The sequence below is a fragment of the Gracilinanus agilis genome, chromosome 1 (genome assembly GCF_016433145.1).
Source record: "Gracilinanus agilis isolate LMUSP501 chromosome 1, AgileGrace, whole genome shotgun sequence".
Taxonomy (NCBI): domain Eukaryota; kingdom Metazoa; phylum Chordata; class Mammalia; order Didelphimorphia; family Didelphidae; genus Gracilinanus; species Gracilinanus agilis.
In genome coordinates, this window is record NC_058130.1 from 799,886,362 (window position 1) to 799,901,546 (window position 15,185).

A 15,185-nucleotide genomic window follows, 5' to 3' on the forward strand; every position below is an offset into this window, starting at 1 on the left:
GAGGCTGCCAGATCCTGTGTGATCCTGATTGGTGCTCCTTGATATTTGAATTGTTTCTTTCTGGCTTCTTGTAAGATTTTTTCTTTTGCTTGGAAACTCTTGAATTTTGCAATGATATTTCTTGGTGTTTTCCTTTCTTGATCAAATACCGCAGGTGTTCTATGGATCCTTTCAATGTCTATGTTGCCCTCTTCTAGGACTTCAGGGCAATTTTGCTGAATTATTTCTGTTAGTATGGAGTCCAGGTTTCTATTAATTTCTGGTTTTTCTGGAAGACCAATTATTCTCAAATTGTCTCTTCTAGACCGGTTTTCTTGGTCTGTCACTCTCTCATTGAGATATTTCATGTTTCCTTCTATTTTTTCAGTCTTTTGGCTTTGTTTTATTTGTTCTTGTTGTCTTGAGAGATCATTAGTTTCTACTTGCTCAATTCTAGCCTTTAGGGATTGGTTTTTGGCTATAATCTTTCGGTTTTCGGCCATAATCTTCTGGTTTTCGGCCATAATCTTCTGGTATTCCTTTTCAATCTGGTCATTTCTGGAGTTCAATTTGCTTATCAGTTCATTTGGTTTCTGAGCCTCACTTTCCAATTGCATGATTCTACCTTTTAAACAGTTATTTTCTTGCCAGATCTCTTCCATTTTCCTCAAAATCTCAGTTTTGAACTCTTCCATAGCTTGTGAGGAGTTTTCGTTATTTGAGGAGGGTCCAGATGCTTGTTTGTTCTCCTCCTCTGTTTGCTCGGTTGTCTGGATTTTCTCTGTGTAAAAGCTGTGGAGTGTTAAAGACTTCTTTTTCTTGTTGTTATTCTTTCTCTTCTGAACTCCCTGAGGCTGAGTAGCCATCATTACCCCAGCAGCTTCTCAGATTTATCCTCGCGCTCAGTGTCTGTCCTCTGCTGGAGGTTTCTTTACAAGTCTCAGGGCGCTGCTTCCATAGTCGTATACCCGTCTGCACTGGTTCCCCACTTAGGCTTTAGTTCCTGGCTGTGTCTGCCTCCACCCACGCCTTCGCAGTGCCTGCGTTCTGCTCAGCCTGCACTGTGCGCCCTGCGTCCTGCTCCCGCGCTCAGATTTCGCCTGCTTTCTTTGGCTTAATGGGGTCCTAAGTCTTGCTGCTCTCAGGAACAGGCCCCGGAGCTGCCAATGACTCGATGGGTGCCCCAAACTTGCTCTATTTCTTTTTAGCTGGCTTCGGAGCTCTAGATCTTGTGTGTGGAGGGGGTGGGGGTGGGGCGGTTGCTCAGCCCGCGATTTAGTGAGAGCCCTTTATAGCCTGGAAATGTCTCGATTCCACGTACCTTCCACGCTGTGCCCTGTTGTGGGGTTCCTCCATTCGTCTGGACTTGTTTTTATGTCCCCTTGAGGAGTTTTGTGTGTTTTGGTCAGGAGAGGTTAAGAGCTGCTTCTTACTCTGCCACCATCTTAACCCGGAAATCCTCTTTGCACTTTTTGACATTTTTGATAATTGATTCATATACCTTATACCTTGACCACGTATTCTGTGTGATTCCCATGTGTATCCCTGTATTTTCCTCAGGGGGGAAATGTAAAGTTATTCTCCTCAGGGGGGACTATGTTATTGCTGTGAATTTGGACTTTAATTTGACCCTAATTTAGAACAGAAGACTACCTCCCAGAATCCAGAAAGCACCATGAAGCTGCCTGCAAAGACCACACACTGCACCAGAAGATCCAGAGTGAACTTTGAGACGTGGCGAATTTGAACTTTGGGGGGTTGAATGTATTTATTTTGAATGGACACTTTTATGCCAGAAAGGGAATTCCCCCTAAATGGCCTTTTGTCAATGCACTGAACATTAGTTTTGTTCTTTCTCCCTTTTATTTCCCTTTTATCTCTGGATTATTGTAAATTTTCATTTGATTATGTTTTCATGATCCACTGGGGAGACTGGCCTCCCAAAAGATCACAGCGGGGAATGTAAAAGTTGGAAGACCTTGTACCCCCTGAAACTACATTACTCAAACTCCCTTTTGCCATACCCACAATTCCTTAAGCTTTGCGTATTTGTGCGTCAGTTTTTGGGGGCTATATTTAAATTGGGTTTGTGTAGTCACGCATTGCTTCTTGGCATGGACTTTGGTGTGGTGAGTGGTGCTGGGGTGTGCTAAGGGAGGTTTGTGGCCATGTGGGGTGAGTAGCGACTATTTCCCCACGTTTCTCTAGCTATATAATTTTATGTTAACAAATCCTTATAAATGTCATACTTTGGAGACATAGAATATTAATTTTAGAACTTTACAAAATCTTTGAGAGTAAAGAAGCAGTTCTGCTCCCTAGCTTCCTCTACTACCCCTGGGGCTTCAAAGCTATCTAGCTGTGCTAATGAGCAGCCAAGGCCTTCATCTAATTAGCACCAAGTTACTAATGAGGTGCCTCGGCAGTCGAGGGATCCTGTGGGGCTGAGATACCCAGGAGGGCCTATTGCAGTCCTAGAGGGAAAGTCTGGTGCAGACCCCATGAGGAAACCAATGAACTCCCCACCCCTCCAAAAGTCTGTGCTAATAAGCCCTGGCCCTTCTCCAGCACATTAAAGTGTTTTTAGGATTCTTTACTCCAGTTTCACCCCCTCCCTCTGGGAGTCAGATAAAAAGGCCTCCATATTTCTACATCCAACCAGATCTTGGGGTAGGGAGCCTCTGGACTCCTGGGTCCATATTTTATGCCCAAATCACACCCAGTAGCTAATACCTCTGGGCCTCAGTTTCTTTTCAAATGGGGCAATAGGGCTGCCTTGCACCATCTATTTCCTAACAATAGCTACCATTTACAGAGCGTTAGTGTTTCCAGAGCAATTTATCATCACTCTAATTAGAGCCATCCAGACTTCCTGCATATGACTTTCCACCCACACTCTCATCCATCAGTCAATGAGCATTTATTCATTTGCTTTTTTAAAAATTTATTTTTCCATGGTTACATGATTCCTGTTCTCTCCCTCTTCCCTCCCGGAGTTGACAAGCAATTGCACTGGGTTATACATGTGTTATCACTCAATACCTATGGGGGTCGAGGTTTTGTTTTATTCATACAGGAAATCGATCTAATTTTTGGATAAAAGACCTTTCACTAAATCTAAGATATATGTGTAATTTTGATTTTTAAAACATTCTTTTACTTAAAAAACATTGTATTTTCCCCTGAATTTTTAATTTTCTTATTGCTTTTCCTTTTAATTTTTATACAATAATTGACTTTTTTCCTTTTTCTCATTTCTTATACTCAAAGTACATATAATAAATATTAATCCTTTTTGATTTTACAGTAATACAAGTTTAATATTAATGCATACCCACAAAGATTTAGTCTATGGAAACCTTCCACGAATTGGTAAATATTATAGTACTATGATTAATGATTCTGTGTGATTCCAAGAGAAGGGAACAAAAGAGCCACAAGGTCAAGGAGACCACCCAGTCCATTGGGATTGGTGAGAAACTGCACAGTACCTACCATCACAAGGTCAAAAAAGACTGTACCAATCCAGGAAGGATTGACAGAGCTTTCTCATGCCAGTACTGAAAGACTTGAACTTAGCGATTGGGGTTTGGGGTTCTGACATATGTTAGAGGTCAAACTTCCCTGAGCTTCATCCTAGTCAAGTACCAAATTTTGACCATCATCATGGATCACTCTATCCCTGAGAAGTGAAAGCAAATCAGACCAGGGAAAGACACTTCCCTTTCTCACAAAAAAAAATTTGGTCTTTTTCTTTCTCTAATAAGTTTGGCAACTTTCTATAGTTTTGGCTACTAAATGGGTAATTACAAAATTTACAAAATTGCTTAAATCAGTTTACTTGAGCCTTGATTCAAGGACCTGCTATAAGTTTATTTTCCCCTACATTTTTGCACATAAGACTTTGATATTTTGCATTTCATTCACAAATTAATTTTTCTCTCTTTTATTTGGATTTTTAAAATTTTTTAAATTTCTTTTGCCAATTGATTCACACAACCCCAAAACTCAGCCATGTATTCTTAGCTGATCTGGATGTTAGCCTTAACCCTCTTCCAGGAAGAACATATGTTTTATAATCTATAATGTAAAGTTTAAATTCTTTTGAGAGTAACTTCAGGATAAGAAATTTGCCATCTCCCCAGAATCCAGACAATGAATCTGTTTGGAGAAGACACCATGAAGATGCCTGCAGAAACCTACACTGCATCAAGGAGATCCAAAATGAACTTTGGGGTGCAGTTGATTGAACTATGGGGAGTTGAATGCATTTGTTTTGAATGTAGTCATGCCAAAGGGGACTGACCCCTAATTGGCTTTTTGTCAATAAGCCTAGCAATCATTGGATCATTGGTTTTGTCCTCTTTTCATTTGTCCCCAAATTTTATCCCCTTAAAAGTTAATTATGCTTACAAGAGCCTCCTAGGAAACCAGCTTCCCTTGGCTCTTGTAAGAGAGATTCACACAGCCCAACAGGTGGATGCCCTCTTCAATTTAAACAAAAATGGTGAATATGTGGGAGGTCAATAAGAGAAACAGAGTCTCAAATAAATATTTTTATCTGGACCCCATCAAAAGCTACTCTGCTAGTCAGAGCCAGACAGGTTGGGCAATCTAAGATAAAAATCTGAAATTCTTCTTTTGCACCCTTTTATGATCCACACCTTTTCTTATTAGAAAGCAATATAGCCTTACTGGAAAACTTTAAGTTCTTAGCAAACCAACAGTCAAGAGGTTAACATTCTCCCCTTTGGTCAGAAATGCAGCTGCTTGGCAAACCAAGGTCAAAACCTTAGTTTAGCAAGGGTGTTTCACCTCCGAGAGAAATAGTCCCAGACTTAGAATAAACTACTTGGTCTCAAAAGTAATCAAGGCCAAAAAATTCAGGGGCTTCCCGTCCTACCAAAATAGTCCCAGATTTAGCTTGCTGGTAACAAAATAGCTGAAAGTTTAGCATAGGTTCTTATCTGCACCTTGAAGCTTCTGAAGCTTCTTTGTATTGTCTAAGTTGTAAGTTGAAAGGAATTTTGAATTTTCATATAATAAATTTGTGACTCAATGGCACTTAGCAGCAGCAGCCATGAGCTAACAGAAAGATCTCCCATGTCCAGCTTCTTTCTTATCAACTAAGCCATCCTTATCAGATTATCCAGACATGATAAATCAATTTGGACAAATAACTATTCCCATAGTATTCATTTTTGTAATAAAGCAATCTTTTACAACCCAACCCCCACATCCTCTACCCATATAAACAAGTGATGAATCATGTTTTTCTTCTGCGTTTCCACTCCCACAGTTCTTTCTCTGAATGTGGAGAACATCTTTCTCACATGTCCCTCGGGAATGTTCTCCTGGTTCTGCTCCTTTCTCTTTGCATCACTTCCTGGAGGTCTTTCCAGTTCACATGGAATTCCTCTAGTTCATCATTCCTTTCAGCACAATAGTATTCCCTCCCCATCAGATATCACACTTTGTTCAGCCATTCCCCAATCGAGGGACACCCCCTCATTTTCCAATTTTTTGCCACCACAAAGAGTATGGCTATAAGTATTTTTGTCCCCTTCCTAGATTGCTGACCTAGTTCATCCCATTTTGCATGCCAGAGCTTTGTCCATGAATATGAATAAAAAGGTATGGGTGTTACCCCGCTGGTCTCTGATTCCCTGAATGTGGCAGGGGAGAGGGATGGAGAATCGTGTGGGATGATTTACACTTAGAGTAGAAAAGAGACTTGAAATCTATGCCTATCTGCTTTCTCTATTTCAAGTGATTATTAATAAACTTTATGGAAATTAAGAAACTGCAGTTATTTAGTTTAATCTAACACTCAGAACTTTTTGGCATTTTTTTGAATGTAGCCCTGCATGGCTGGAAAGCTAGAACACCTTGGTTGGTTGGTTGTTATCCCTTGTACACAGGAGGACCAAAATGATATCAACAGGTGATGTCTTTGACTTCCACATAAATTGGATTTAAGTGAGGCAGAGTTGCACAAAGCTGGACCACTTCCACTTAGAGACCCTTAACTAAGGACCTGGGTGATGCTGACCAGAGAGCAAGAGACCCAAAGACTGATGCAAGGTCTTTTCTTACAATTATACATCTCACACAGCCCACATGTCCAATCTGAAAATCTGCCCCATACTAGTCAACTAGTTCCTATTTCCTTGTTCGTTTGATTGAATATAAACATTTGGGTGATGGTGGGTGTGGAGAAGGGGAATGAGGCACCTCTTTTTTCAGATTTCAGGGAATTAGAACTATTCTAACTCAAAGTCCCTAATCTTTCCTCTAACCAGATTGCCTAATATCCTGCTGCTTGATATCCTGTTTCTTGTCTGCTTTTAATGCATCTAAATCTATCTCCCTCTGTATTCAGGGTCCAGTGCCAATCTGGGGAGGCTTGGTTCCAATTTATTGTGCAGTTGGTATGCATCACTTAATAAATCAGTATTCTGGGGACTTCCAGGTTAAGATGGCTGCAGAGTAGAAGCAGGGCAACTTTCTCTCCTAACTGACCAATATAGCATACCTCCAAAGGACAAAAAAACCAAATCCAGATGAAAGAAGGGACCCCACAATGGGGCATAGTATCGAAGGTACATGGGATTTAAGCACTTTCATGCTATAAGGAGTGGAAAATAGCTCGCACCAAAACATAAGCTGATCAACCCTCCCCTACCCCACCCACAGTACCAGAGGCAGAGGCTGCACACCAAAGTTATAGTGAGCAGGAGCACAAAATCTAGCTCCTTGGCAGCTAACTGGCACCACTAGGAGCTTGCCCCTGAGATCAGCAAGACCTGAGATCCCAGCAGGCTAGAGGGTGTAGACCCTGGACAGAGGAGTGGGGCTGAGAGAGGCAGCGGCAGCATACTGAGACTTGGGGGTAAAACCTCAAGTGGAGGAGCAAGCGTGGGCCAATTTCCAGGCTCTGGGCAGCTGGCTAGGACCACAGGGGCTTGGCCTTGAAAACAGATAGACCAGAGACCCCAGGAGGCTGGGGAGAGCAGACCTTGGGTGCAGGAGTGAGGCTGAGTGGGGTTGCAGACAGCAAAGGCCTAGCAGACAGTGGAAGCCAGGAGAGTCACAAAGTAGCCTCAGGCAAAAACTACTCCCTAACTTCATACAAAGAGAATGTGCTTGCCTTACTCAGACTTCTGGCTGAGAAAGCATAATGATGCCAAGCAAGGCCCAAGAAATAAACAACAAGAAGGCCAAGAAAAAAGCTCTAACACTTGATAACTTTTGCACAGAAAAAAGCAGAAAACAGAGGAGGACAAACAATTAAAGACATCCAAACCTTCCCCAAAAAATGAAAATTGGTCAAAAGCCCTTGAAGAGTTCAAATCTGAGATCATGAGAAAGATGGAAGAGATCTGGCAAGAAAAGTGGAAATAGTTCAAAAAGAAAATAACAGTTTAAAAGGCAGAATTTCACAATTGGAAAGTCAGGGTCAGAAATCAAATGAAATGATAAGCAAATTGAAAACCCGAAATGACCAACTGGAAGCCTTGAAGAGCCAGATAGACCAGATTGAAGTGAAAAACCAAAAGATTATAGCTGAAAACCAGTCTTTAAAGGCTAGAATTGGGCAAATAGAAGCCAATGATCTCACAAGACAGCAAGAATTAATAAAGCAAAGTCAAAAGACTGACAAAATAGAAGGAAACATGAAATATCTCAATGAGAAGATAATAGATCAAGAAAATAGGTCTAGAAGAGACAACTTGAGAAGTATTGGTCTTCTGGAATAAATCAGATAAACAGAAATCTAGATATCATATTGTAAGACATTATCTAACAAAACTGCCCCAATGTCCTAGAACAAGAGGGCAAAATAGACATTGAAAGAATCCATAGATCACCCTCTACACTAAATCCTCAGAAGACAACCCCCAGGAATGTAATAGCCAAATTCAAAAGCTTCCAAGATAAGGAGAAAATATTACAAGAAGCCAGAAAGAGACAATTCAGATGTCAAGGGGCAGCAATCAGGATTACACAGGATCTGTCAGCCTCCACACTACAAGACTGCAAGGCTTGGAACATGATATTCAGAAAGGCAAGAGAATTGGGTCTACAACCAAGGATCACATACCTATCAAAAATGGCTATATACTTCCAGGGGAAAGTATGGACATTCAACAAGATAGAAGATTTCCAAGTATTTGCACAGAAAAGGCCAGGACTAAATAGAAAGTTTGGTATCCAACCACAAAAACCAAAAGAAGCATGAAAAGGTAAATAAGAAACAGAGGTGAGAGAAAGAAAACTCTTATCTTTAAATTGCCTTCTTCGAGGGCTTCAATAAGATCAAATTATTTGTATTTCTATGTGGAGAAATGTTATGTGTAATTCTAAAAAATTGTACTCAGTATTATAGTAATTAGAAGAATTAGTAATAAGGAGAGGTTAGAGTACTAAATGTCTAAGATGATATGGGGGGAGGGGTATTAGGATATAAAATGATAAAGGCTGCTATAATACTATATATTAGTATTTTAATTAAAGCCATGCTGATAGATAAAGTTATTAGACCACGCGCTTAAAAGAATTCAAAATTGCCACTCCAGTCATTATTACCTCTTCCTCAGTCTGCTGGCCAAGAGACCACTCCCTCCTAACCCAGGAGATTATAAACTCTTCCCTGCGTGGAGACGTAGGTGTCCCCATGCCCAAAGAACTGGAACCAGAAACCCGTTGGACCACGGGAAATGTAGTTTGATAATGTCCATAGAAAATACATATATATACTTAAAGATGACATCTCCCAAATTTCACTTTTACAATTCCCCGTGAGGTCCGGCAAAAAAAAAGGTTAGTCCTTTTTCTTCGCTGGACCTGTAAAAATAGACAACTTCTAAAATTTTCAGGAATTTGGGGATAAAAGAAATAGATGAACAAATGGTTAAAATTAGCCGCATTGACAAAAAACCAATTCGGGGGCAGTCCTCTATTGGTATAACAGTGTACAATTAAAACAATACATACAACTCAATTTCAACTCCCCATAGTTCAATCAACTGCACCCCAAAGTTCAAATTTGGTCTTTATGGTACAGTGAAGGCTTTTCAGACATCTTTGTGGTGTCTTCACCAAAACAGGTTCGTCGTCTGGATTCTGGGGAGATGGTAGGATCCTTATCCTGAAATTATTCTCAAAAGAATTTAAACTTTACATTATAGATTACAAAACATACATTTTCTTCTAAGATTTTATACAATTCCCCGTGAAATTACTCCTAAAAGAGTTAAATATACATATATTTTTACATTATCGAATTTTAAAAAACTTAACAGATATCCCCGTGAGGTAAATCTTAAACACACCTTTTTTCTAAAAAAGGGTACCTCAGGTCAGCTAAGGATGGCAAAATACAAAGAAGAAAATTCAAGAAAAAAGAAGAAAAAATTGTGAATGAAATGTAAAATGTGCAAAATCTGGGGAAAATAAACTTAGACCTTTGAATGAAGGTCTAATTAAAGTGAATTCAGCAGTTTGCAATTACCCATACAGGGCCAGGACTTAAGGAAAATGTCTCTCTCTGATCTGACTTATCATCAGCTTTTTTAGGGAACTGAGCCAAATAAAATACCAATCTTAGGTGCTTTCTAGGAATCTAAGTCGAGGGGTCCCACGTCCTCTAAAGTTTTAGAAAAGACTGGGACTCCAGGACTCAAACCCCAATTTCCAAGCCCTAAAGTATTGGCATAGAACTCCTGCAATTATGCAGATCTTAGTCAGTCAAGTCTCTGACCATGTGCTTTCTTTAGCACTATTAACAGCTTTCATATTCCCTTTTGGAATCAGAGAGGCATTTAATTCACAGTCCTATAGGCTCAGGTATTTGCTGTAGAATCAGAAAAAGGATAAATAATGATTATATATGTACTTCCAGTACAAGATGAGAAAAGGGGAAAATCAATTGCTCTCATTAAAAAAAGTTTTAAAAAATCAAAAATATATATAAAGCTTAGAACTAGAAGGGTATGTTACCCAAAAATGAGGTTTTCATTCTGTGAGTGTAAATGGATCTTACAAATAGCAGATTCACAATGCACATTCAAATAGAGTACCATGATTTCCAATAGCACATTTTAAAACAATGATGTTTAAAATCATTTACTTGTTACAACTTTTAATCTTGGCTAAGAGTTTCTCAACAAACCCTGTTATTGCTTCCATAGCAAAATGTGATATTTAAAAAAAGAAACCTTCTGATATAATTATCCTCAGATAAGAATATACAGGAGCTCCTTGGCTTCCTGTTTTAAAAAATCCTGAGTAGGAAATGCTTCTACCCATTTAAGGCAATAATTTCTCTTATAATAAAATATATAAAAGCTTATCCTTTAAGACAACAATTCTTAAGGATTTAAAGTAAAAGTTAAAAAGATCTCTTGTAAAATTACAAGGAAATATTCAAAGCATGGAAACTTTCAAGGTTCTTTACCAAGACAGAGTAAATTTTAAAAGAACATGTGCTCTATAAGGCCAGTATATATAAGGCAAGTTACAACATTAAAAATGTGTAGGAAATATAATGTGAGTATTAGAGTAACAAGCTGGTCAAAACCTCTTACCAGTTCTAATAGATTTCTCTCATTATTTGGGAGTTACAATAAAATCATAACAGAATTAATCTAGCAGCCACAAACTACATTAACTTAAAATGATTCAGTGCAACAGGAAAATCAACGAAATAAGATTAATTTACAAAACTAATTAGCAAAATACAGTAAGATACAGTCTTTTTAAAACAGAAATAAGAGACGTCTCTACGGTGGGGAAGAGAGAACGAGCGGCTTCACTGGAGCTCCGAGCCCTGAGGGGATTCAAGCAACCACTCATCCCTCCCGAAGCAGAGCGTCGGGCCTAGCAGCTCTGCAACCCTCCGCGAGGGGTGAGTGACAGCCACCCAGTTGGGGGATTAAAAGGACGTATGTCACGGGGTATGTGGGAGGAATCCAGGATTTCGGAGGCGACTCTCCTCTCGGGCAACCCCCACCTTTTCCAGATGAGGCCCAGAAAGCAATGACTTCCCCAAGGTCACACACCGCTGGCATAGCTGGAACTTAGGTTACCAACCCCCGAAGGGTTGTAGATTGAAACGAAGAGGTGGGCTTGAGGGGTGGATAGCCTCAGAGCGGGCAGGTTGCCCCTTGTTTAACCGATGAGGAAATGGAGACCCGAAAAGTGAGTTGCATTTGCCCAAGGTCACTGCCGAAGAAACGGTGACCAAAAGAACGTTCTTGGTGACCACAACAGTATAAATGAAATGAAATTGGCTTTTCCCAAGTAGCACTGAGACCTGCTTCCAGGTTCGACATCCTGTGGTGATACAGCATTGTGAGAGACTGTTGATTAATGACCAGAGGAGGTGAAAAAATAGGAAATCAGAAGCTGGTCACCTGAGGCAACTCAGCCATTGAACTGAAGAACTCTAGAGCAGAATGCCAGTGTGTGGGATACTGTACCAAGACTGCAGGAAAGGAAGCTAGAATCTAGCTGGGACCAGTTCTACCCTTACTGTGAAAGTATTTTATGCAAGGACTGAAGGCACTTTGTGCTAGTGAATTCCCCTGTGTGGGAAGAATCAGAGACACCTTTAAGTCCCAGCCTTCAGGGTATTTGCTATCCCAGGAAAAAGAATCAGAAACTGTATGATAGGAGAATAAAAGAAAGAAAAAAAAGTTGAGTGTAAGCAAATAAATCAACAGGTTAGTTGTTAATAACAGAAGGGAAGATGGCCTCCAGGGAGTCTAAGCAAGCCCAGAAATCTCTGAGTAAACATAACAAGACAAAGAAAAATGAAGCAACACGTGATGAGGCAGCAAAAACTTTGGATTCCCAAGAGAGTATGGATTCACAGCAAGATGTTCCCGAGTGGTACAAGAGAGAAATAAGAATCTTCAAAGCAGAATGCATGGCTTATACAGGAGAAATAATTGATAGAATTGAAAAACTTGAATCTGCCTTAGCAAATCTATCCAAAGAAACAAAAGAGAAAAGGCTTTAATTCTATAAGGAACACAAACTAAAGAAAAAATGAAGGACCAGAAGGGAGAGAGAATAAATGTTTAGAATAGACAGAAGAGAATAAAATAAATCCTTTTTAGAAAAAGATAGACTATATATAAATATGTTGAAGGGGAGAAGAAGAAGAGAGGATTTTAATCAATTAATGGAGAAAGAAAAAATGGAAAATTAAGTTAACTAGGTAAAAGGAAGAATGAAAAAGGAAAACTAGGGGAAAGTGTGCTAGAAAGGGGTGGAGAAAATGAAGGAACTTTATATTTATTTATTTATTATTTATTTATTAATTTGCAGCATTTTTAAAAAGTATCATTTTGCATTCTGGATTGTCTCCATCTCTCCAACCCTTCCCCCACCCATAGAGAAAGTAAGCAATAGGATACTCATATACAGGTGCAGTCATACAAAACATTTCTATGTTAGCCACGTTGAGGGAAGAGAGAGGCAAGAAAAATAATGAAAATTAAAAACACTATCCTCTGATCTGCCCTCAGAGTACATCACTTCTCTCTCTGAAGGTAAATAACATTTTTCATCATGAATCCTTTGGAATTGTCTTGGATCATTGTATTGTTGAGAATAGCTTAATCATTCACAGTTGAGCATTGTACAATATTGCTGTTAACTGTATACATGGTCCTCCCAGTTCTCTTATTACTTAGTGTGAGTTCATGTAAGACTTCCCAGGTTTTTCTGAAACTGTCCAGCTCATCATTTCTTATAGCACAATAGTATCCCATCACAGTCATATACCACAATTTATTCAGACACTCCCCAACTGATGGGCATCTCCTCAATTTCCAATTATTTACCACCACAAAAAGAGCTACTATAACTATTTTTGTACAAATGGGTCCTATTCCTTTGATCTCTAGAATGCAAACCCAGTAGTGGAACTGCTGGGTCAGAGTATGCAGTTTTATAACCCTTTGGGCACAGTTCCAAATTTTTCTATAGAATGGCCAGACCAGTTTAAAACTCCACTAACAAAGCATTAGTTTCCCTCTTTTTCCTTACACATTTGTTATTTTCCTTTTCTGTCACTTTAGCCAATCTGATAGGTGTGAAGTGTTACTTCAGAGTTGTTTTAATTAGCATTTCTCTAATCAGTAGTAATTTAGAACATTTTTATATGATTATTGATAGCTTCAATTTCTTCTGAAAACTTTGACCATTTATCAATTGAAGAATGGAGAGAGGAATTTAAGGATAAAGAGAGCCTATGAAAATAGGTTTGCCTTAAAGTAGATTAAGCAAAAATAACATAAGAAAAAAGATGTTTTTTAAGCCTAATTCAAAGAAAGCCATATTAGAGACAGGAAAAAACTCTAAGCCTAATTCTTATAACTTTACATATAAATGAATCAAATAATCCAATAAAACAAAAGTTACAAATCTGATAAGGAAACAAAACCCTATAATCCTTTGTTTACTAGTTTTGTTAGAGATTTTTTTTCCTTTAAAAAAGCAGTCTTTGTTATATGGTGTGGCTCTCATTGAAGGGAGAGGGGTAGTAATTGGGTAATGTAACAACAAATATCAATAAAAACTTTAAAAGAAAAAAAAAACAGAAATAAAACTCATTCAGTTCCGAGGTTTAAAAGTTCACCCCTGGTTTCAATTTAAGGTTCTTTTGATTGAGTTCTGCTGAGTTTAAGGGGTTTTTTAAAGTTCAAAGTTCTGAGCAGGTATGGGGGTGAATATTTCTTCCCAAGTTCAGTTTTTAATCACAAGCAAGTCTGAATAGGCCATTCGGGCCCATTAAGGGTAAACGCTAGTTGCTAGGTCCAGACGCTAGCGTCCACGTGGGCTCGGGGTTAGTGGAGAAAAGCTCAGGAAAATACCCACGTGTAGAGTCTGTGTGGGTTGCCTAACTTAGGTCTTTAGAGAAACACGTGGAAGGCTAGAAATAGGGAGAAAGGGGAATATACTACCAAAATCTTTAGTGGCAGAGCTGAAGCAGTCTCTGGAGATCGAGATCTCGGCAAAGGCAGCAGTTGGGGGGCCTCTCTGTTGGGGCTCGGGGTTGTAGTGGAAGGTCAGCACTAGCAGCATCAGCGGCAAGAAAAGCGGTGTGGAGACCACAGGGATTGGAATGCTGGCAGGCTTGTAGCACGGCAGGAATGGAGATCAATGGCAGAGACACACTGGCTGGGCTCCGGCATTTTAGTTTAAAGCCAAAAGCCCGAATCGGCTGGCCTGACCTCCCTCCCAAGGTGGTTTGGGCTGGACTGGCTGGCTGAGTCCCGCCGGAGGCAAAAACGTGCTCTTGCTTTTAGCAAAAGCACGGCAAGGAAAGTCACTTTCCCTTTTAAAAAAAAGTGCTCAAAAGAGCTGAGCCAGATGGCCAAAAAGCAGGCATGGCTATCATTTCTGAAAGGCTATCTGGAAAATTGAAAATTCGATTTCCAAACTTCGTAAGGTTGCCAAAATTATAAATATGAAAAATAATTATGACTGAAATAATAATATAAATTAGTATTTTAATTAAAGCCATGCTGATAGATAAAGTTATTAGACCACGTGCTTGTAAGAATTCAAAACTGCCGCCTCCATTTTGTTACCTCTCATCTCTCCCCGAGCCTGCTAGCCAAGAGACCACTCCCCCCTAACCCAGGAGATTTAAACTCTTCTCTGCGTGGAGATGTAGGCATCCCCACGCTCAAAGAACTGGAAACGGAAACCCGTTGGACCATGGGAAATGTAGTTTGACAATTTCCACGTGTCCATAGAAAATATATATACTTTTAGATGACATCTCCCAAATTTCACTTTTACAATACTCACTGCTCAAGTCTGGTCATCTAGCTTGAATCCTGCCGGCTGCCAGATTTAAGATCAACTATCTCAGTCCTTCAACATTTAAAAAACTAGCTTCTACTTATTCTTCTCAGACCTGTGGGGAATATAAGTTAAAGAAAAGGGAACATCATTGAAGTTCAGTTTCAACAGAAACTTACCAGAAGTACCTCAGTCAGTCTCCATTTTTCCAACTGAAACATCAGCTGCTTAGGGGGAGGGATTTGAGAACCAGGAGTGTCTAACCCCCTCCTTTCTCACTGAAGCCTGTCAATCAGTATTTGTGTCTTGAAGGTTACTGGCCCTGGCATAATCATCAGCTTCCTCAAAATATCTGTTATTTTATCAACATAACAGTGATTCTG

General features: G+C 39.6%; 1 pseudogene; it reads left to right on the forward strand.

The window, feature by feature from the left end:
* LOC123230601 overlaps positions 1 to 15,185 on the forward strand; it is a 61,059-nt pseudogene that overhangs the window by 13,073 nt on the left and 32,801 nt on the right.